The sequence below is a fragment of the Macrobrachium rosenbergii genome, chromosome 30, assembly GCF_040412425.1.
Source record: "Macrobrachium rosenbergii isolate ZJJX-2024 chromosome 30, ASM4041242v1, whole genome shotgun sequence".
Classification (NCBI taxonomy): Eukaryota; Metazoa; Arthropoda; class Malacostraca; order Decapoda; family Palaemonidae; genus Macrobrachium; species Macrobrachium rosenbergii.
The window spans coordinates 16,228,196-16,253,500 of record NC_089770.1 but is presented as its reverse complement, the minus strand read 5'-3'; the positions used below and the strand labels follow the sequence as shown (position 1 = coordinate 16,253,500).

Here is a 25,305-nt window from a genome sequence, read left to right as displayed (position 1 = left end):
TCTTAAAAACTACTGAGGCTAGAGGGCTGCAAATTGGTATGTTGATCATCCACCCTCCAATCATCAAACATACCAAATTACAGCCCTGTAGCCTCAGTAGCTTTTATTTTACTTAAGGCTAAAGTTATCCATGATCGTGCATCTGGCAAAGATATAGGACAGGCCACCACCGGGCTGTGGTTAAAAATTCATGGGCCGCAGCTCATACAGCATTATACCTAGACCACCGAAAGATAGATCTGTTTTCGGTGGCCTTGATTATGAGCTGTAGCGGCTGTATAGAAAACTCGATTGCGCCAAAGAACCTTCGGCGCCTTTTTTATTTATTTAATGTTACTATTGAACATGAATAATTGATTTACGGAACCATTAGAGTTCCTTAAGCCTTGGATTAGACCTCAGAGGCTTAGGAGCTTGACATCAAAGACAAACGCCGTGAACCCACGGGAGCGCTAATCTCAAGTATGCTCTTCAAGACCCTTGCTGAAGCTCCCGGAATTATGGAGCCTGAACAATCCGCTGTATATCACGCCATAGCAAAATTAAAATGCCTCTTATTCCTCGAGCTCATTTGTGAGTTGCTCTTTTAATCTCCATTTTGATAAAGCATTCGTCTTTTTTTTTTCAGAAATATTTTCATGGTTTTCACAAACATTTTCTACAAAAAGCGAGAGAGAGAGAGAGAGAGAGAGAGAGAGAGAGAGAGAGAGAGAGAGAGAGAGAGAGAGAGAGCTGAACATTTAATTCTGTCATTGCAAGTCAGCTTTTATATTTTGAATCCAAGACTGCAAACCAAAAATCTAATGGCGTGTTTTCAGAGTTCATGAATCAGTCGCATCAGCGTTTTCATTTGTTTATTTGTTTCTACTGATGTCAACATCAGCGTGATGATGATGTATTTATTGCAGGTGTTTCTCATCACCTTTACCTTTATAACTGAGTCGCCAATTAATCATATTCAAATAGAAAATGCGCCAAAATTTCTTGGCCGCAATCGAGTTTTCTGTACAGCCACTACAGCGTATAATCAACGCCACCGAAAATACGTCTATCTTTCGGTGGTCTCAGTATAATACTGCATGAGCCGCTGTCCATTAAACTTTAACCATGGCCGGGTGGTGGCGTATCCTATATCGTTACCAGAAGCACGATTATATCTAAATTTAACCTTAAATGAAATAAAAACTACTGAGGCTAGAGGGCTACAATTTGGTATGTTTGATGATTGGAGGGTAGATGATCAACATACCAATTTGCAGCCCTCTAGCCTCAGTAATTTTTAAGATCTGAAGGCGGACAGAAAAAGTGCGGACAGACAAAACCGGCACAATAGTTTTCTTTTACAGAAAACTAAAAAAAAAAAAAAAAAAAATAGAAATAGAAATAGAATTTAGAAACGGGATCAACTGACAACACTGTAATACTAAAACCGACAAATAAAGCTGAACGACTGGAACAGAGAAGGAAGACACTGAAAGTGGTTAAGCAACACTGCAAAGGATTCATGGGAGGTCAACTGAGATTAAATGCATCGTGCAATACATACGGTAAGTACACTGTATAGTTCATTTTATTAAAAGCTCCTCAGTTAGGATACGCCTCTCTCTCTCTCTCTCTCTCTCTCTCTCTCTCTCTCTCTCTCTCTCCCTCACCCCTCTCTCTCTCCCTCTCTCCGCAGAATGAGAAATATTCCATGGGAAAAATAAATCCAAATCTCTTTCCATGGACGTTTCGCAACAAATTCTTAATTAAGAGACTCTTGAAACTTACTCCCACAGAGAATATATTCATATAAGGAGCTAAAACTGACACTTCTGTATGAAATGAACGGCTGTTTTAAAGGTTAAACAGCCTTTGACAAAAAATTTGCTAAAAGCCGCAAGCTCTAAGCTGTCAGTATATTTTTGATTAATTTTATTTAATATGAAAAAGGAAATGACTAAAATGACAAATTCATTACACGGCATAAAAAAACAAGTAAATAATGCGCCGAAGTTTCTTCGGCGCAATCGAGTTTTCTGTACAGCCGCTACAGTGTGTAGGCAAATCAAGGCCACCGAAAATAGATTTATCTTCCGGTGGTCTTGGTATAATGCTATATGAGCCGCGGTCCATGAAACTTTAATTAGTGCCTGGTGGTGGACTATCCTTTATCGTTGCCAGATGCACGATTATGCCTAACTTTAACTTTAAAGAAAATAAAAACTACTGAGGCTAGAGGATCTGCAATTTGGTATGTTTGATGACTGGAGGATGGATAATCAGGGCGTACAGAAAAAGTGTGGACGGACAGACAAAGCCGGCACAATAGTTTTCTTTTGCAGAAAACTAAAATTGGCAAAATTCCAACTGAAGTTATTTTGTTGCGCAATACTGATAAGATCAAGAATGATTCCGTTACTATCGTCATAACTGTCACTGTAACAACTCACTTTCTCCTCCAAGTGGTCTGCATCTGAGCAATTCTCCGAATAGCGCGAGCTTTCGAGAACATACGTTATCGCTGAAGACATTTGTTTTCATTTGACATGACACTGAAATTGTTGCTGATAAGAGCCGTGTTTCCTCTGCTCCCATTCCCTCCCCTCCCAACCCCTCCCCCACTCATCTCAATTCGGTGCAAAGACCCAACAAGTACAATTTCGCTAACAGGCATCCTGAAGATTGTTGTTTGATATTACCTGCTATATTTCATTCAGTCACATTCATGTGAGTAGCAATTAAAACCAGATTTATAATAATAATAATAATACCATTACTTTTAAGGAATTTTTTCTGTTTGGTGAATAATACGCTTTCCCGAAGCTCACATTGATTGCTCAGATAGATAGCACAGAAAATCAGTGGTACTTATACACTGTTCATATTCAGAAATAATAATAATAATAATAATAATAATAATAATAATAATAATAATAATAATAATAATAATAATAATAACTATGGCACTATTACTGTCACGTGTATCGTGACTATTATTTGAATCATCACCATTATACTATTATCAGTACCAACCTGTCATTGCCCTATCTTCAAAATATATCAAAGTTTATGCAGATGACAACTCGTTTCCACCCAGATGACTGATTGCAGTACATATACTTCTCATTTACGCGTTTATCAGTCTATACTACCGTGTATGTTTTATACTTACTGGCTGATATACTCCCTAATTTGACACGCACCCTAATACCTATCCTGTCCTTCAATAAATATATAATGACCAAATATCTTATGAACCACAGTCTCTTTTCAATACGGCACTGGCTTCGAACCGTAACAGAAGGAAGTGATTTCTGAAATCGTATGTGATATATTAGTCTGCCCGATGAATGAGGCCACCGTCTCTTCATGACCTTCGAATCATGGGGATTAATGAGGATTATTTGTTTCAGTGGGGGATTAGCCGTCAACTTCATGAGTACCAATGAGTATTACTAATAATCTGTTTATCCCTTCTCTGTATGTGTGTGTGTTTTACTGTATGTATTTATGTATGTATGTATGTATATACATACATACATATATATATATATATATATGTATATATATAATCTGTATATATATATATAATATATATATATATATATATATATATATATATATATATATATATATATATATATATATATATATATATATATATATATATATATATATATATATAAGAAGGCCCATAAAACACTATTTAAACGTTGAAACCATATATTTCGGGCACTTGTTTCTGTGCCCTGTTCACTAGAATATGGACAGGTGGAAAGTTACAATGGTATATATACAAAAACATAGATAATGTTAAGGAGTGGTGTTTCTTAAGAAGGAGGAGATTGACCAAATTCCTAGTGGTTTTTGGCCTCATTAGCTCCCGTTTGGCGATGGATCTGGCGGTCGCGTTTCTTGGGTCATCTTCTTCAAGAGGGGTCTGAGGATTAAGGTGTCAATGGCGTCCGATTTCAAACAGGTTCATATTGTTGGTTTGATTGATGATAGCAGATTCCAGAATAATCCTTTCATTTTCCATTATCCCAAATCCATCGAGTTCGCTCGTTAACGTATACTTAAATAACAAAAGGGAAAACCAATTATTACCGTGTAGTAATTGTCAACATCTATGAGCAGACAGGTAGTTGAGCAAAGATAAGATACAGAAGAGAGCAGTACGTTACGCTTCGGAGAACAATTCAGGGCAGTCTTGTTTATTGGTCTGAGTAGCTGTGTGCTGGAATAAACCAACAATATGAACCTGTCAGGAGGACATTGAAATCGTAACCTCTGACCTCTGACCTATCCAGATACTTGATGAGCTTAATTCACTTTCACAGGAAAAAAGAAATAATAAATCCGATAATGTATTTGAAAAATACATTAGAGAAAAAATATCGTTCAGATATGTTTTCTCTCTTAAGATTTTTGATACTGTACGAAATACTTCAATAAAATGTACTGTACTTCAGTTAATGTAACCCAAAATAACCTTATCTTTAGTTTACTCATGATATGATAATGATTTGAATTACCACCGTTCAGATATGTTTTCTCTCTTAAGATTTATCTTCAAATTTCAATTTAATTCTTCAGTTAATGTAACCCAAAATAACCTTATCTTTAGTTTACTCATGATATGATGAGAATTACCACCGTATTTATCTTCAATTTGTCACAAAACAAAAGAAATAAAAACGATGATTGACGTCAATACACTATGATTGTATTAACAGTAGTATGCAAAAAGGGATGGTCTTTGCAACGGCCCTCCGCGAGTGCGTGACCTCGAGCGTCTATTCTATTCCGGAGCCTTATCTGAGCAGCGTGTTTATCAACAATCGAATTCGCCCAAAGAAAAATGATCGAAGAGCGGAACATCAGTCTTTATCTGACTGGAGCTTTTGTGATGGTGCCATTAAGTTGATTGATCGGTTGCGTTACCTGCCACAGCAACAATAGGTCTCCTGGGTAATTCACTAGATTCGTACGTTATTCATAGAATATGTTCTCTTTCATAATTCTGTGTCTTCGAGAAACGAACCTGCGCGTGTGCTCTTGTTTGCAATATTCCCCGTTTTCTGTTGATGGTTTCTGCGTGCTGCTATGGCCAAGTATATGTGAGTGATAACTATGCCTATGAATTTCTGTCGTCTTACCTGTTTCTCTGATCTCTGTCTGGAAACCCCTTGGACCCTTTTCTGAAATAAATAAAAAATATTAAAATTAAACTAACTGCACAAGACAGCCATACATATGATATTAAAACAATAAAAACTTTTTTTTTAATAATAAAGGCAATTGAGTGCGTTGTGCGTGCTTTTTAATAGTTTTCTGTAAAAAAAACTACTGAGATGGCTATTTGTCTGCACGTCTGCACTTTTTCTGTCCGCCCTCAGATCTTAACAACTACTGAGTCTAGAGGGCTGCAAAATTGTTGTGTTGATCATCCACCTTCCAATCATCAAATGTAACAAATTGCAGCCCTCCAACCTTAGCAGTTTTTATTTATTTAAGGTTATAGTTAGTCATAATCGTGCGTCTGGCTCCGCTATAGGTGTCAACAAAGGCCACCACCGGCCTGTCGGTGAAAGTTTAATGGGCCGCGGATGAGAGTTTCATATGCCGTGGTTGAGTGTTTCATACAGCATTATACGCTGTACAGAAAACTCCATTACGCCGAAGAAATTTCTGCACATTTTTTACTTGTATTTTCTGAGATGACGGTAAATTCCCGCATTTGATATCACTGAATCTAATCGTGATTTCCACTAATTGATTTCCTGAGGGACTCTTCCGGAAGCAAGTGAATACCATGGCTTCGACTTTCATTTTCATATTAACTCTGTTCATTACACTGTTGTGTGAACAATGGAATCGGACACCAGTTCGTTCAGAGATCACCTGACTCTGGCAACACCTCTAGGTGGCGCTACGCCATTCAAATATTTATAGAAAATGCAATCGTTATCTTACTGTCTCGTTAGGTTGCAGAATTGCACAGGAGTGATGCTAGGATGTCCTTTTGGATATTAATCATGATAATTTAGGAAGTGAAGAAAATGTACAGAACTATTGCATTCGCCTTTTGCTACTTCTCTACATCATAGCCTAATCATAAGGTTCTATGATACAAGATTGGATGCCATTCTATTTAAAAAGATGCAAATGAAGAACTGTCCTGTGGAAGATTGCAGTTATGGCTCTGTTTTCCTACATGGAACAATTATGTGCAAAAACCATTAATCCAAAGTAGGAGATTACCTCTCCCATTTAACAAAAAAGCAATTACTCCAAAGTAAGAGATTACCTCTCTCATTTAACAAAAAGCCATTAATCCAAAGTAACAGATTACCTCTCCCATTTAACAAATAACCATTAATCTAAAGTAAGAGATTACCTCTCCCATTTAACAAAAATCATTATTCCAAAGTAAGAGATTGCCTCCCCATTTAACAAAAAACCATTACTCCAAAGTAACAGATTACCTCTCCCATTTAACAAATAACCATTAATTTATAGTAAGAGATTACCTCTCCCATTTAACAAAAATCATTAATCCAAAGTAAGAGATTACCTCTCCCATTTAACAAAAAACCAATAATCCAAAGTAAGAGATAACCTCTCTCATTTAACAAAAACCAATAATCCAAAATAAGAGATTACCTCTCCCATTTAACAAAAAACATTAATCCAAAGTAAGAGATTACCTCTCCCATTTAACAAAAAACCATTAATCCAAAGTAAGAGATTACCTCTCCCATTTAACAAAAACAATTAATCCAAAGTAAGAGAGTACCTCTCCCATTTAACAAAAAACCATTAATCTAAAGTAAGAGATTACCTCTCCCATTTAACAAAAAACAATTAATACAATGTAAGAGATTACCTATCCCATTTAACAAAAAACATTATTCCAAAGTAAGAGATTACCTCTCCTCTTTAACAAAAAACCAATAATCCAAAGTAAGAGATTACCTCTCCCATTTAACAAAAAACATTATTCCAAAGTAAGGATTACCTCTCCCATTTAACAAAAAACCATTAATTCAAAGTAAGAGATTACCTCTCACATTTAACAAAAAACCATTAATCCAAAGTAAGAGGTTACCTCTCCCATTTAGCAAATAACCTCAAATGACCGTCCTTAAAGACCTAACTTCTGACTGATTACTTTTGAATTTGACTTAGATTACATAAGGATATCATGTTCAGTGGACCAACAGTTTTCGCCTAACAAATATATTTTCTTTTACGCTGTAAGACACGGAAGAGCAATATGAATCTTTGGTACCAGTAGAATGTCAAAATGTCTCTACGGAATTATAGTGAGAGTTTAACAGATTCTGTGTTAACAGGCCTCTAACAGATATTAAGGAATACTTTCTAATGAAAGTTAGAATAATTCTGCCCTAAATTGGAATCATTTTCGGGTAGCGGTTACTGGCAATTCCGGGGAACCAACAGTTGATGCTGTAAGTTCTTGAGAGACTAGCAAACACCAATCAACAAAATGACTTTTGCTAATCAGTATATACAGCGAGGTTTTTAATGCTGAACGAACAGTCTCAGAAGCTAATCATAAGAGGTCTCACCCTGAAAACATATCTCATTTTCATTTCATACTAAATGAGAGGCATAACACGAAGCTGTCCGTTTATACCCAATGATCTGGTTGCGTAAATTTCTGGAAGGGATCAGCATCATTGATAAGATAAAAAGTTTATGAGATAAAATATTCTATGTCTCTTTGGCTGAAGTAAATATATCTGCAGAAATAATAACACAGACCGTGGCACCTTATGCAAATTTGCATGTTTTAGAAGACTTGAAATCTATATACAAATAAATTAACATCCATACTTATACCTTTGCCCATAAGATATTTTGAACACCAGTTCCCTCATATTATTACTGACGTTTTATTTATTTATTCATTTATTTATTATTTTAAATTAGTTTTCCGTTTTTTCTCTCTGTCTCTGCTCATTTCACTAATTTCTGACCCATCACCATCATCACACTCCCCCATCTCTCTCTCTCTCTCTCTCTCTTTCCGCCTCTTTATCAGTCTGCCAGTCTCAAATACTAATTCTCAATCCTCTCAATTAATATTAATCTCCCCAGCTGTCTGTCTGTGTGTCTGTCGATTTTTCCAAGCATGGAACAATAGCAATTAAGTCGCTCAACAAGCGGGACGAGTATCCCATGCAACATGTCAGTTTCAGCTACTTCTCAATTTACTGGGTAAAAATAATAAATTTTTATTCACAGTAATCAATTTATACAGAAACTAAGCATTAATCGTGCAAAAGGTATATTAAGCGTTGTATGATAACAACACTATATATAAAAGGTAATAATATCATTGTCATTCTCTTTATTATTCGTTTAAACGTTCATTTTTGCTTCATATCGAGTACATGATGAAAGTGATGGTTATTACGGTGAAGGTCATCATGATGACCAATATGATGAGTCTAATGAAAGTCGTCTGCCTCATTCTTTGAATATTTCGTTCGTGAACGAAAGCAAAATGGTCATATCTGAAACTAAAATTAACCTGATAGTCTCTCTCCTAACAGAGGTCAAATTTCAAAGTTATTTCTAGCCCTTTATATACACAGATTACTGCTATGCCGCTTGTAAGGCCCCAGGAGAGATACGAATGGTTTTATAATGTCTTTTCATTTACCAAATGACATTATGAGTGTGAAGAAAATAATTACAAAGAATATAGAGAAATAGGTTGAAATCCTGCGACAGATTTCAAAGGTAATCAATGAACTGGGAATATAGACCTTCAGGCTATAATTCTAGGAGTCAAAGTCACTTATAATCTGCAAAAAGCTATCAAGAATATATATTCCATTTGAAATGACGTGGAAAAACTCAGCCTTCCTTTCATAACACGAGCACCATTGACGCCAAAGGCCATTCAATATCCTGGACTTTCATCTATAATTAAAAGTTTTTTTGTCGTCATTTCATTTGTCACATGTGCGTGCGCATGTGTGTGTGCGTTTGAGAGAGAGAGAGAGAGAGAGAGAGAGAGAGAGAGAGAGAGAGAGAGAGAGAGAGAGAGAGAGAGAGAGAGAATGGCTTTACGGTGAATACAGACACCACATTTTCATCAGCGAGGAGACAAATTTATTCGTATCATGTCGTTTTCTGAAATGAAAAAGAAGATTGCAACTTCCTTCCTAGAGTTACAGCTTTTTCAACTTACATCTCTCTCTCTCTCTCTCTCTCTCTTATAACAAGACATGTGCTGATCATTACTCACATGAAAAGACAAAAATGATAAGTTAATATACCTCATATTATGGTATGAATGTAATACACGTACAATTAATTTTGTTAGTCTTCCAGCCAGCTCGAAACGCATCAGTCATCTTGACTGTATTTAATTCAATTCCTCATACGAAAACACAGTCATTATATCATATTCAAGAGATCTGTATAGAAAATATCCAGCGGATATTTCCTTATATCTGGCTCTGCGATTACCAACAAAGTACCTTTGATATTTACAAAGAAATTTACACCGGGTGATGTGACCATGAGTATTTGGGACGGACGACCCAACAGGAGAGAGAGAGAGAGAGAGAGAGAGAGAGAGAGAGAGAGAGAGAGAGAGAGAGAGAGAGAGAGATGATTGATTGGGTTCGTGTCTATGCAATGGCTTCCTACATGACATCGAACACATTTTCTAGTGTTATCGTCTGTCACGAATACGTTCGTGTTGTGAAGCGCATAAAGGAACTGAACGATTCATCAGTCATTGATAATCACATGGGCGCTCACCTGTCGTTCATTTAATTGATCTGTTCCTTGGCCAAAGGAAGAATGAGCAAGTGTCGTGTCTAGATTTAGGCCGTCTCTAATGGCGGAGATTTTCCCGTATCCTAATCAAAGACATGCGATACTGATTCCAACATTTGGTCTCTTTTGTCACTTTCTCTTTGTTTACTGAATGATTCCTTGTTTTTAGGTTTCGTTTTATACTGTTAATACAGACAAAATATTATTTACTCGTAAGTCTTTTATTCTTTTTAATATGTCTCAGAAATCATGTTATGAAGAAGAGGATGAAATATTGTTCTAGAAAAGCAACCTTGTATATAAAAGTATTACTTCTTGCTAAAGGAGGCCTCTACTATCCCCTTCCGATAATGTACTAATTAAAAGCTGTCCGGTGTAGACAGCTATTTCATGCTGTTAATAAGATAAAAAGATTTCTTCCTGCCTTCAGCTAATAATTAATGTTGTATAAACTCTCGCCGACAAGAAAAGTTTTATCAGTATTACTACAAATACATCATTACTGATAACAAAAATGCCCTAACACCCAGTGGATCCTGAATATCTGAACATATTTCCAGTGATTTGTTTCGAATTAAAAAAAAAAAAAAAAGAAGCTTCACTTAATTTACAAAGGAGGATGAAATGATTGTGTTTATCTTCGTGTGAAATTTCCGCCTGCTTATTTGCATAGCAAACAGCTTGTTCCTCGCTCCACATAACCTGCAAGATTTTATTTTTCTGAAGAAGTGTTCCACAAAGATTCCATATTCTGCAAAGGGTTGGTCCGTCCATTTTAAGTGTTTCACTTTTCTTACTCATCTCTCAACTTGACTGTGCGTATGTAGAGATGGGTAAACCGCTGAATGAATATGGAACACCTTTCTCTTTCCAGACCATAGATTTGCAGTTTTTCTTTAGCCAGCTTTAATATAAAGAAAAGTATATTTTAAAGAGATTAAATTAAATTGCAATCGAATGGATAATAATTACTGATCAACACAAGCAGACGCGTTTAGAGCAAAGGAATGACTGTACCGGTTTACATGAGCGTCATAGTCCTCTGACGTTTGACTCCTGAGGTTTTCCAAGTTTTAGTTTTCTGTAAAAGAAAACTATTGTGATGGCTTTGTCTGTCCGCACTTTTTCTGTCCGCTCTTTTTCTGTCCACCTTCAGATCTTAACAACTCCTGAGGCTAGAGGGCTGCAAATTGCTATGTTGATCATCCACCTTCCAATCATCAAGCATACCAAATTGCATCCCTCTAGCCTCAGCAGTTTTTAAGATCTGAGGTTAAAGTTAGCCAGGGCTCATACAGCATTATTCCGAGACCACCGAAAGATAGGTCTATTTTCGGTGGCCTTGATTATACGCTGAACAGAAAACTCGATTGCGCCGAAGTTGCTTCGACGTATTTTTCACTTATTTAATGTAATTGACGAAGGAAAGATACACAACGAAAAAGTCCACAGCATCCACTTGAATTTCACAAACACGTCGTAACAGTCCCGGGAGCTCTGACACATCCACTTTTGATTTCAACACAACAACAGATTTGAAGGCTTCTGACAGAAGAGAAAAGTCTTGTTATCCTCACAATAGCTTCGCGGGATGGACTTTTTTTTCGCGTGGTCTGTTAGTTAGTATTGCACATCAAAGGTAACAATCCTTTTCACATATCAGAAAAAGGATCGTACATTGTTATTTATTACCGCAACTATAGGAGGCGATTTGTGAATTCCGATAAGAGTGGCAGCATTTTGTCTTTATTCTTCAGATGTTTCCTTCAGTAAGATTGATTGATTGATTTATAGATTTTCGGCATACATGCAAAGCACTCGGGGCAACAAGGCCATTCAGCGCTGAAACGGAAATTGACAGTAAAAGTCTGAAAGGTGTAAAACGAGGAAAACCTCGCGGTTGCAATTTGAATCAATTTTTAGGAGAGGGTGGACAGTAAGATGGAAGAAAGAGAATATGAACGGAGGTACAGTAAAAGGAATGAAAGGGGCTGCAGCTAGGGGCCGAAGGGACGCTGCAAAGACCCTTAAGTAATGTCTACATTGTCCTGAAATATGAGGAAATGCAAGCAATCTAGAATTATTACTCTTTGTCTCTGACCATCTGTTCGCCTGTCAGTCTGCTCGTCTGCCTACCTGCCTATCGATCTGCCCCTCCAAGACAAAATCTCCCACACGGCCTCAAAGGAAGTTAGACATGAGAAGCAATCAAAGCTTCCCCTCCAACACGCTTCATCGCCTCAACAAACAGGCTGAGACATAAATGGGGCTTCTCTCAAAAGCTGCAGGAAACATTCTTCTGTCTCAAACCTCAAAGCGGTTTACCGATGATTTATATATTCCTTCTCTGAATCGGTTCATTATCACTGACTGCATGGCAAGTATGGAGGTTACATGAAAAATGACTAAGAATGAGTTGAGATTATACGTGCTCGTCCTAATATCACGATAAGTCAGTCTCTCTCTCTCTCTCTCTCTCTCTCTCTCTCTCTCTCTCTCTCTCTCTCTCTCTCTCTCCCCTAATAATCATCATCACCATATTTATCTTCTTCGACTCACTTTCACGAAACACGAAAATAGCAGGCGACCTAATTCCCCTTTTTTCTATTTTTTCTTTCTTTGCCACTCTGAAATTCGCGAAAACTAAATAATACCAATAAGAAATAAATCAAACATGCATCGAATACTTCAACCTTTATTCAAGAGACTCACGACTTTCATTCTCCAGGGCAAAAGCTAATTTCGTTAGCAATCAGAATTTCCTCAGATGGAATCTGTTGGGTAAGTGGAAGAGGCTTTGTTCCATTCGGGAATTCCTTCTTTTTATCATTGTATGTTTCGTCAGGAGGTTCTTGCAATCAGGAGACTCCCCTCAGGTGTTTACCTCTACCTGTGAACCTCCTCCTCATCCTGACCTCCCTCCCCGTCCCCCCTCTCCATCCACTACATCTCACCTACTCCCCTCTCCTCCTAACTCACCTTAGCATATTCTCATGTTTTGTGTAAAAAAGAGTGAGATGGAGACAAAAGTAGAGAAAGAAGAAGAAAAAGGAGAGAGAGAGAGAGAGAGAGAGAGAGAGAGAGAGAGAGAGAGAGAGAGAGAGAGAGAGAGAGAGAGAGAGAGAGAATCTAACTTCACCTCACGATCAGGTCTGCAGATTTCTCGCCATGTGTCTCAGCTTCTTATAAAAGTTAGTTTCTTGCCGAAAGAACTCAAAAACAGATCAAAATCAATTATACATGATAATGTTGGTTCCACTCTGGAACTCTGGAAGTATTGTAGGAGTTAAATGTGACTTCCCTCACAAGTGAGAATTGTCGTTTGTAAATATTTGGCGTCTCGTAGATCAAGATAAAAGAGATAATACGAACAAATATAACAAATGAAAAATTGTAACTACTTTGATATATTTTAACAGCAGCAACATTCACTCTTTTGTCTGTCACCTGTCAATCCTTCAGTGTAATTAAGAACGATACCCACTCCCTGTTTATTTCTTTGGTGAAAACGGAAAAAAATAAATAAATAAATAAATAAATAAATAAATAAATAAATAAATAAATAAATAAAACATATAGGTGAAAGGAGAATCTAATACCCATTTAAATAATAGCATCAATCAAGGCAATGGCAGCATTTCAGGATTTTAAGGGACCACAAGAGCAAAGAAATTAAAGGATGATCCTCTTGGTTCTCTAAACTGATGAGGATTTCCTGGAATTTATATCATCCTGGTTCTCTAAACCAAGGATTTCTGTGTATATATATATGTATATATATATATATATATATATGTATTTATATATATATATATATGTGTTTGTTTGTGATTTGTTTGTTTGTGTGTGTGTGTGTGTGTATAGGCATTCATACAGGCAGATATATGCTAGAAAACTGACATTTCTTAATTCATTGACAGATTAAAACTCTGGAACACAGGACAGGCATAGTTGTTTATATAAAAATCAAATGTAGCAATAGACGATGAAAAATAAAGGAGAAAATAACCTGGACCAAAATGAAGTTTCTAATTTAAAAGATCAAATTCACAAAACATATCTTAGTTACCGAGCTGTTATCATATACTTTATTATCAATACATACACTTAAACACACACGCAGACCCCGTTATTACAAACACTCCTGATTACACAAACATGAATAGTCACTGTCGTGAGCTCACGCACAAACAGACATACACACACAGAGACACGCACCTACACATCCAGAAATAAAAATAGGTACATACACACACACATACACGCATGTCTGGACAGCGTTGCAGGTGTAAAAGCAAAAGAAAGTTTCTTAACCTAAATGAAAGTCAGTCGATAGAAAGCTAATTGATTGCATCAAATTTAACAGCACTGAATTTCAATAAAGACACCAGAAATTTACAGAAACTGAAAAGATTAACATAATTTTTCCTATAAAAAAGGACGCTCGTGAGTTTTCCTACAGCTTCCAGGCAGTCACTGGGTTAAACCGATCGAAAAGAGCAATGATCACATGCACTTAGTAGTTCTCGGAAGGCTGGAAAAACTTGAAAGTAGAAAAGGCATTCCTCCTGAATTAAAAATCTGCCTCTGTGGTGCCAAGAGTCTTTAGAAGGTTTTGAGTCTCTTGTTTCATCGAATATATAATTCATAGTCCAGAAAGACCAAAGAGAGAATGAAGCACAAGATGCCGACCTCCCAAAGGAGATTTGAAAAGATACTCTGTGTCTAAAGTGAATGGGTAAAGATGTTTATCTTGCAACAGCTCTTGATATTTTCTTTTGAATTTTTTTCCCTTTATAGTCTTTATTCAAATATTTCCTGGCAATACTGTGCTTTTAATATTTACTATGTTACCCAGATTCTTTTACCATTTCTTATATATACGAGTATATATATATATATATATATATATATATATATATATATATATATATATATATGTATGTATATATATGTATATATAAATTGCGATCATTTAAACTGACTGAGTGTTTAATTTGAAAGGTCAATTGTATGACAATAATTTTGTTATGTGTACACAGAGAGAGATACCATAGTATAACTTTTAAGTAAATTGTAGTTAAATATTCATATGTTCTATTTTAAGACCTTCTCCACAAACCGAATATATAGTACCTTAATAAGCAGAAACAATAATGATTTAATTTGATTTTCAATATGTTCTTCTGCATACCCAAAATGAAGCAAGAAAATTTGTAAATGTTAATATCCTCTCCTGAAAGATTTAAAACTTGGTACCTCACATAACTGAATAACTGAAAAACCGTTTGATGTCTCGTTTGTATCCCAAACTGTTTTCCGCTCCCTTTCTTAGCACTCTGACCCAACCTAATTTTCCCTCGTCCTGGATCATAATTGGCTCTTTCATCTCATCAAGATAAAAAAAAAATAAACTCTTTCCTTTATCTTTGGTCTGAAGAGCATTGCGGTAAATTGTCCCCAATAAAAGGGCTTTTGTGGACATTGCCATCATCAAAAGGTTGTGTCACGAACTGGAAAAGCTTCAAACAAAATTGAAAATTCGTTTGAATCGGGAGCAATGATCCGAAAAATCTGAAAATCTAAATGTGTTTGTGTGGAAAGATCGTTTGAAGCGCTCCTGGTCGCTAATTGCTATTTCTCGAAGGCCAGTTTTTTTAGAGAATATATTTTTTATCGGTTTGATGACGACCTATTTTACGGAATATTTGATGGTTTCTGTATATTTGTCTTTGAATAATGAGCAACGAATATCCGTTTTTATATAATATAAATTGTGTCTTAAAATAATAGTTACCATGTTCTTTGGTACAATGATTATTTTCATGGGTGTCACCTCTTCAGCTAGAGAGGTTAACAACCTTTATTGTAAGAGGTGTGTTTGTGCTTCAGATCTAAATAAGTGACCTGTTTGCTCCGACAAGATTAATTAATGAATCATATGATGCTGTTATGATGATGCTCCGTTACCCAAGGGTAATTTTGTCTGTTTAAATTTTAGTATAATGAAACACAAGCTAATTAAGGTCAGGGATACAGAAAGATGCCTGACTGAATCAGCTCTTGGAAATCTACTTGTGACTGCTATGATATGAGACGGGGCCCGAGACAGACAAGGCTGCCCAAATCAATGATAAAACCCATGACAACTAAAACAGAATTACCTTACGACCATGACGACAATAATTCCAGAATACAGCAAAGAACATTTCATAGGTTGAATGGCCGATCAGTTAAATGATTAATAAGCAATCTCTCTCTCTCTCTCTCTCTCTCTCTCTCTCTCTCTCTCTCTCTCTCTCTCTCTCTCTCTCTCTCTCTCTCTCTCTCTCTCTCTCTCTAGATTTTCCAGAAAAAAAATACATGAAAATGCCCCAAACTAAATATTCCAAGAGAGTTTTAATGCGAGAAACTTCAGAAACTTGCAGAAGTTTTGCTCTGCGTTTCCTTTGCATGGAATTCTCTTTCCAGTTTGCTGTTTTCTCGTATCTTGTGTCATTCACCGGAGTTTTTTCTGCATATTTATTGTTTGGAAGGAGTCCAACTCTTCGGGTAGTGTTACTGAGGACAATTATATCATCTACATGCTGACTTGAAAAAACTGTAAGAAAAACAGAGATGATACAATGAATGTCAGTGAAACAGCAACTGTTATTATTATTATTATTATTATTATTATTATTATTATTATTATTATTATTATTATTATTATTATTATTGTACACTTTTACATAAGTCCATATACAAGACATTAAATCGTAGACCCAAACTTTATAGATGAAACACTTCTTCCTCAGCGTCTCAATTATAGAAAGTTGAAACAATATAAGAATTACTCTTGTTCTGCAAATAAAACAAAGCGCGCGAATGGAGTTAAAACCAATGTTCAAGACTTGAGGGCGCTTTCCCTTTCTCTCATCGGAAACGGATACAGGACATGAATACAGATTCAAATGGAAAACCATTTACAAAGGAAAGGCTACTTTGAATCCACTGAATGACTTTTCGAAACGGAATAGGAAACGTAGAAAGACATAAAGATATACAAGGATTCCAGAGAGAGAGAGAGAGAGAGAGAGAGAGAGAGAGAGAGAGAGAGAGAGAAAAAGCCTCTCCACGTACTCCCTCTGTCAAAACAAGGGGAAATATTTTTCCATTCCCTCCGAAGGAGAAAACTTCCCGACGTTTACCCGAGTATTTATGTCCTCTCGCAATCGGACTCGATATGAAGCCTGACAGAAAACCGACAAACAAACTCTGGCAGACAAAACTTTCGGCAATCAAACACACGAACAAACTCCCGAAGAACCTTCTGCGCGTTGAATAATGATGGGGAGACGATGCAAACTTGGGCAATTGGGCAAAAGGAAAGCCATCGCGTATTTAAGGGGGCAAAACTTTAATGGCAATGTTGTTGCTGTTTCATTATTCTTCCAAACAGGTGAAAATCTGAAGAACATGAAGGAGAACTGAAAAACCGTGAATGCATGGCTGGATATATGAATGGACGTTATACATCGAACGGCTGAGGACATGAATGACCTGAAGTATACATCTTGCAGCTATGAATGACTGAAAGAATAGTTATTATTATTATTATTATTATTATTATTATTATTATTATTATTATTATTATTATTATTATCATTCATTTCTTTCCATCAATATTTTATTTGTGCTTTTCTCTTAATTTTTATCAACTTTCTCTTCAGAATACTCTGTCTCAAAGTTAGTGGCATTTCTTAATAATAATAATAATAATAATAATAATAATAATAATAATAATAATAATAATAATAATAATAACAACATTCTCGAGGTTAAGACGTCTGATATTTCATATCTTGTATCTTTCAATCCGTAGTCGCTGCTGAGTCCGTGATTTTCTTGTGAAAATATAACTCAGGGCTTTCAAGATGTTTGCAAGGAAACAATATCGTACAAACATGAAAATAAATTATTTTATTGAACTGTTGAGGATTTTATAAACTACATGAAAAGTTAATCCGGTCAAAATATATCGTTCAAAATGTTAAAATTATCATTTTAAAAAGCACCGTAGATTTCGTGACTTTAATTTGATTCTTTAGTAAACAATGGCTTCGTACAACATATCAAAATACTCTATTAGACGTCGATACTTTTACGGCGCTATACAGTTGTTATTTGAAAAAACCTACGCCATAGAAGGGAAGTTCCATATTCAAACATGAGGTGTAGGCAAAGAGAGAAACAATATAAAAATTAAAACAAGTAAAAAATGCGCCGAAGTTTCTTTGACGCAATCGAGTTTTCTGTACAGCGTATAATGATGTATGAAACTCTCAGCTACGACCGGGCAATCAGTTGCTCCCCAGATGCGGTCAAGTGAAGGTTCGACGGCGACGCCTCCGGAAAGCGCTCCCAGACGCACGATCCACGGCTAAACTTAACCTTAAGTAAAGTAAAAAAAAAAAAAAATAACTGAGACTAGATGACTGCAATTTGGTATGTTTGATGATTGGATGGTGGATGGTAAACATACCAATTTGCAGCCCTCTAGCCTCAGTAGTTTTTAAGATCTGAGGGCGGACAGAAAAGTGCGGACGGACAGACAAAAAGCCATCTCAATAGTTTCCTTTTACAGAAAACTAAAAATGGGAAGAAAAATTATAAAAATGTATCTTTATCGTTTATATCTCTAACCAATAAAACATTAAAAGAAAAAATGTGCAACCCAGAAAATTATATTGTTTACAGACGATGAAAAAACAGTAAATAAATAAATTGAATAATTCCGTAGGAGTTGTTTAAAGAATAAATCACAATTTTCCCGCAGAATTTCTGAGCTAAGAAAAATATTCTCCCTTTAAAAGTTGAGTTTTACCACCAATGAGAAAAAAAGTAACGCAGGTGCCAAAGGGGAAATGATATGAAAATTGTCCCTGTTATATACGAACTACTTTGAACAAAAAAAGAAAACCAGGCTTTATGATAATATCTCGTGTTGTCTTTTAATTATGCACTAAAAATTTGTTTGTATGCTTTTATTTTCTTTTCAGTTCAAGATTATTTTTGCAAAGCTTTAGTATAATTGTAGTGCTCAAGAATTTCTGTGGTAGAATAACGTTTGGAGATTTGTCACATGAAATATGTAAGTGTACGTTTGTATCTATCTATCTATCTATCTATCTATCTATATATATATATATATATATACATATACATATAAATATGCATGTATATATATATATATATATATATATATATATATATATATATATATATATATATATATATATATATATATATATATATATATATATATATATATATATATATATATATATATATATATATATATATATATATATATATATATATATATATATATATATATATATATATATATATATATATATATATATATATATATATATATATATATATATATATATATATATATATATATATATATATATAGAGAGAGAGAGAGAGAGAGAGAGAGAGAGAGAGAGAGAGAGAGAGAGAGAGAGAGAGATAAACTTTGGGAAAAGTTATGTTAAACCCCTAAGACAGCAACAGCCTGGCGTTTCGTAAATTACCCGTGACTTCGACAAAGGAGAGAGAGAGAGAGAGAGAGAGAGAGAGAGAGAGAGAGAGAGTAATGAGCCAACAGAGAGCTAAGCGCAATTAGTGTCTTTCATCGGCCACAATGGAGGCTGAAGTCAGAATCTCTTGATGTGGGAACTGTCACACAATAGAGGCGGCAAATGGGGCTCTCCGATTGGCCTCGTCCGAATACGGAAATACGCTGTGTGTTTCGACGCATTTATAGACAATTTATTTGAGTACTTTGATATACACAAAAGTTTTAACAATAGTACCAATAGAAATCCGTAATATGCATCACTTGTTCAAATTTTTCATTGATACAATAAGCGTTAACGAACTGCTGATTAAAATGATGTCTGACTGCTCCCATTTTATACAAAATACATAATTGAACACAAAGCTTTGAAATATCTGAATAATTTTTATAGAACTGAATGAGGAGAAAAGTTCTGGTTCCCTCAAAATATATGAAATACACACACACACTCTCTCTCTCTCTCTCTCTCTCTCTCTCTCTCTCTCTCTCTCTCTCTCTCTCTCGTTATAAAATGAGATAAAGCAGCATTTACAAACAAATAAAAAAAGTGAAAAGCATCAAAATGCTCTCGTTGTCTCAAGTAATGTATCGTTCTGCATGTGTACCACGAATTCTTTCAAAACCTCTCTCTCTCTCTCTCTCTCTCTCTCTCTCTCTCTCTCTCTCTCTCTCTCTCTCTCTCTCTCTCTCATGAGATGAAGCAGCATTTACAAACAAATAAAAACAAGTGAAAAGTATCAAAATGCTCTCGTTGTCTCAAGTAACGTATCGTTCTGCATGTGTATCACGAAAATGGCATTTGTTCGAAAAAGGGATAACAAAAGCATAAAATAAATAAATAAATAAGAATGGTTAAACGAATATTTAATATGATTCCCTCAACAGGGCCTTTCGTCATGAATCATAAGACGGAACTAAATACCTGACAACAGCATTTCATGACCTAACGGCGCCGAGGTACCAGGTCTTCCTGCAATGTTGAGATATGCTCGTACAATAATATATGAGTCACTGGGGTATAATGCAGCGTGATCTGGCATAACTCATCCCCAGACTTTCTTAATAGTAACTGACCAAGAACAAAAAGCTAGAAGCTTGATGAAAGTGTCCACATTTACTTCCAAAGGTCAACGTTTTTGGGGTCAACTGCATTATTAAAGCTAGAGAAGATAAATCATTAAAAGTAATTCTACGTAGGCTTCCATGTTTCCGGCTATCCTCTTTTCTTACGCAAGTTTGCAAACACAAACACACACTCTCATACACACACACACACACACACACACACACATTCATATATATATATATATATATATATATATATATATATATATATATATATATATATATGGGAACATAAATATTCGCTTTAAATTCTGGGGATAAAAAATAAAAAAGCGCAAATGAAGAAATGAAGAGCAGAAGAGAAAGGAGCGCTATATACTATCTTCTTCTGAGGAAGTCCTCTTTGCGTGAGTGATAATACAACATATCCCAATATCCCAGAAGTTCCGCCTGATTAAGCCAACAACTATTTACCTCGTAGATTAGAGGATATTTCCGTCTTCTTTTAAGGAATCTACTGCATTAAAGGAGGCACCAAAAGAGGATCTGTACATCAATAATTCTCTTTGACGGTCTGTAGATGAACAGTACTCTTTCAAAATTTCCCTTTGTTGAAGGGTCCTTTCACGATACAGCAAAACATGTCATAAATACACGTCCGCAACTGATCGTATACATGTATCAAACAGGTTGAAAACAAAACTACGACGATAAGCAGAGAGCAAATCTTTGACGAATACTGGGTAATCGTTTGAATCACAGGCCAAGAATACCAATAAGTCGATGCCTTATATTCAATCTGTTTGTGATATGTGTGCGATATGTTACCGACGTGTGGTCATGACATGTTTTACTCTATTGTGGGTGCACCGCAAAGACTTCTGAGATATTCCTTCTGCACAAGACAAATAGGCAATTCACAGTGAACATTTCTTTTTATAAAAAAACCTTATGGTGTAAAGGACTACTGTTTATAAAAGAATAATGATTTAATTGTGTACTTTTATAGGTAAGATGAAATATTATACACATTTTTTAGGGAACGAACGTCTTTCCCCCTTATTGATCACGGGTCTCTCTCTCTCTCTCTCTTCTAACTATTCCGCGTTATTTCGGACGACAATGACTTGATTTCTAAACCTTTTGACCTGCTGCAGTGGTACGGAATCAGATCCAGCCTCTACAAAGAATCTCTTTGGGGCGGAAGTTCCTCTTTGATGTTGGTATGTTATGATGAAGGATCTAAGGAAGATTAAGGGTCAAAGATAGCAAAGGATATGTCCCTCTTTTGGAAGGACTTTGGAATTCGGCCTTTGACGATATAAAAATTAAATGGACTGGCAGAAAGTTAAGGGCCATTCTGATTCTTACTTTTAATTTAGAAAAGTATCATAATTCATTATAAGTACGTAAACCAATACACAACACAAACACAAACTTACTCGCTCATTCACACACACACACACACACACACACATATACTGTTTACATATTGTATATATACTGTACATACATACGTTTATATATATATATATATATATATATATATATATATATATATATATATATATATATATATATATATATATATATATATATATATATATATATATATATATATCTATAAACTATAAGGTAAATTAGCGCGTGGAGAGAGAGAGAGAGAGAGAGAGAGAGAGAGAGAGAGAGAGAGAGAGAGAGAGAGAGAGAGAGAGAGAGAGAGAGTTAATTATGAGGAAATCTGCGAATTTTACCGTTTTCTTTTTTTTTTTTTCGGAATTAAACTTCTTTGTGCAGTAATCACGCAGCCTCGCTGTGCAGGAAAAATACTAGAAAAGAATACTGGAATGGAATGTTGTGGATTTTTTTATTTTTATACTGGGGTTCAGCCTCAATTTAGTAGTTATATAGAATACGAATTTATGAGATGAGGCTGTTGGCCATTTGCCCTGTTTATTGCCCCACGGATGTTTTCCCTCCTTATTATGGCAGTTATTGCAGCGGCAATGTTTCTCTTGATAGAAACAATACATGAAATCAAACTTAGGTCATCTCTTCACGGTACATGAGTCTTCACTTTCCGTTTTTATCGTAATTCCAACGCCATCGTGGCTGTCCTATAAAAGCATATTTGCACAAGTCTACAGACGCTTAACCATTTTGGTGGCCAGAGGACGCGGAATTAGATTTCCGTTTCTCTTGGCTACCTTTGGCAATTCAATTTCACCTCACGAGTCTGAACAAGCTCTCGTTATGAAGGTTTTAGGGCATTTCTTGACCTGATTCCGAATGTTTTCAAACCATTTTCTGACCTGATTCTGAAGTTTTCAGACCATTTTTTGACCTGATTCTGAAGTTTTCAGACCATTTTTTGACCTGATTCTGAAGTTTTCAGACCATTTCTGACATGATTCCGAAGGTTTTGAGGCCTTTTTTATCTGGCTCTGAACGGTTATAGGACATTTTTTGACCTGAATCTGAGGTCTTGAAGAATTTTTTGACCTGGATCTGAAGGTTTTAGGGTATGGTCTGATCTGATTCCGAAGGTTTGGGGTCACTAACTGATGTGATTCTGAAGTTTGTAGGCAACTTTTCAGTCTGATTCTGAAGGTTTTGAGGCATTTTTGACCTAGTTCTGGAGCCTTTAGGACATTTTCTGACTTGATTCTGAAGGTTTAGGGGCCTTTTCTGACCCGATTCTAAAGATTTGGGGCATTTTTTTACCTGATTCTGAATTTTTAGGCCATTTTTACCTAATTCTGGAGGTTGTAAGGTATTTTACTTTATTCCGAAGGATCAAAGGCATTTTTGCCTGATTCTAAAGTTTTTAAGGCATTTTGACTTGATTGTGATGGTTTTTAGGCATTCTTTTTGCTCGATTCCGAATGTTTTAGGGCATTTTTTACTTTATTGGGAAAGTTTCAGGTCATTCTTACTTCATTCTGTAGGTGTTAAGGGGTTTTCTGACCTGATTCTAAAGCATTTACAGTAGGGCATTTTTTTTCACCTAGTTCTGGCATTTATTTTACCTGATTCGTCTTGAACATACTAGCGAAGATATAAACAATTTTAGGCAGTTCTGGAAGACTAAAAATTGATGGATCTCTCACGGTTTCGATTTTTATGCTTGGATTTAACTTGATTTTATTTATGTGATAATTATACCGAACTGAATTTATTTATAAGTGTACAATTACTCACCCTTCCATTATGATATGATCCCTATGATATGCATTCATATTAAAGAGTTGAACTCCTGCTTTTAAAGAGAAACCATGTAACATTACAGAATCTAAAGGGCAGCATATAACGAGTGCTGTGCTCTACAAAAGGACTCATATATTCACATATTCGTACAGAAATATGCAAATATGCACGACACAACAGTAATGCGGCAAAGGCACAAATGAATGGCATAATAACGCTGATAGAATTCTCGTCCTGAATGCATTGGGAAATGGGTATTTGGGGGCTGCTTCCAATGCAATAATAAATTGACTTTCGAATAACGTGCTTGAGCAGTAAAGAGGCGTTATGATGTTGGGGGCGGGAAATTACTGGGGGAGAATAATAATTACTTCTGGAGGAAACAAAATGAAAACTCTATCGGATATTTGAGATGGAGGGATCAGTTGTATGGTTTGTGTTAAAGGTTTATATTTTAAAATTTATATTTAATATTTGTTCCTAAAATCTCTCCTCGACCATTATCCATTTATTTATTTTTTTTACTACGGTTATTTTTAGGTAGGTTTAACTTTTCATTCCCCTCGACGGCAAAAAGAGCCACAACCTTGATGATTGTTTGATTTCTTATATCTGTATTACTTATTTTTGCATATTCATTTCTTCATGCCAAGTGATTTAATATTTACTGTACCCAATAATCGTTTAACAAAAAAAAAAAAAAAAATTGATCAGGTAGAGTTTGGAAGAATTTTTTTTAATTTACCCTCCCAGTTGCAAAATAATATTCCCATAAATCATAATGAATATTTTGTATACCGACTTATGTGCATATGAACTTGGAAAAATACGAATGCATGGTACATGCATGAATACATATACATTTACTAAAGTTATTTCTATAAGCACTTGTATAAAATATTGTTTTATTTGTAGGAAAACAAGAAAAATAAAAAGCATATTATAATCACTGATCTGTGAAATGGTTCATGGTTCAAAGTGCCACTGAAATCTGGTCTCTTTACATTGATGCAAGTTCCTTTTGTTTTTATTTTAGTCCTTCGGTGTCGTTGTGGTGCCAGGTCAACAAACCAATAAAAATATCAGTTGATATTTCGGATTTGTATTACTTTTTGTCCACGGTTTTACTCTGGAATTCTATAATCATTTATGCACGTCGTTACGCGTTAGTTGCTTTCCCACACAAATAACTCTGAAAAAACAAAAATAGTATTTGCTGCAACATCATTTGAAGCTTTTCCTGAATTGGAACGTTTATAACAAACACGTTTAATTGATCTGCCTCTGTTGGCCAAACAGCCTGGATATTTTGGGAAAGAGACTTTTTTTCATCTTTCGACGTCATTATTCCCAGAAACATATGAAAGCAATTAAAAGCAAATATGTGAATATATTTGCATGAACACTTTATATTTTTATCCCATTGTTTGGAAACATCTAAATGTGAGTCAAGTGATAAGTGGAATAAAAGTAAACCTTGAAAAGTGTTTTTATGTTTTTGTTTGATATGTCAGTCATCAGATTTTGTTATAAATTAGTTTTTTTGTCAGAGAATTTCCTGAAGTTAAGTGAGACAGAATAGAGACATTGGCCAC

At 35.4% G+C, this 25,305-nt stretch overlaps 1 long non-coding RNA gene across 5 annotated transcripts in view; it reads right to left on the bottom strand.

Moving 5' to 3' along the window:
• LOC136855100 (uncharacterized) overlaps positions 1 to 25,305 on the bottom strand; it is a 424,042-nt gene that overhangs the window by 58,838 nt on the left and 339,899 nt on the right. For all 5 annotated transcript variants that reach the window (XR_010857894.1, XR_010857893.1, XR_010857896.1 and 2 more), the window contains one exon: positions 5,142 to 5,183. This is a non-coding gene — a long non-coding RNA (uncharacterized lncRNA). The remainder of the gene's footprint in view (positions 1 to 5,141; positions 5,184 to 25,305) is intronic.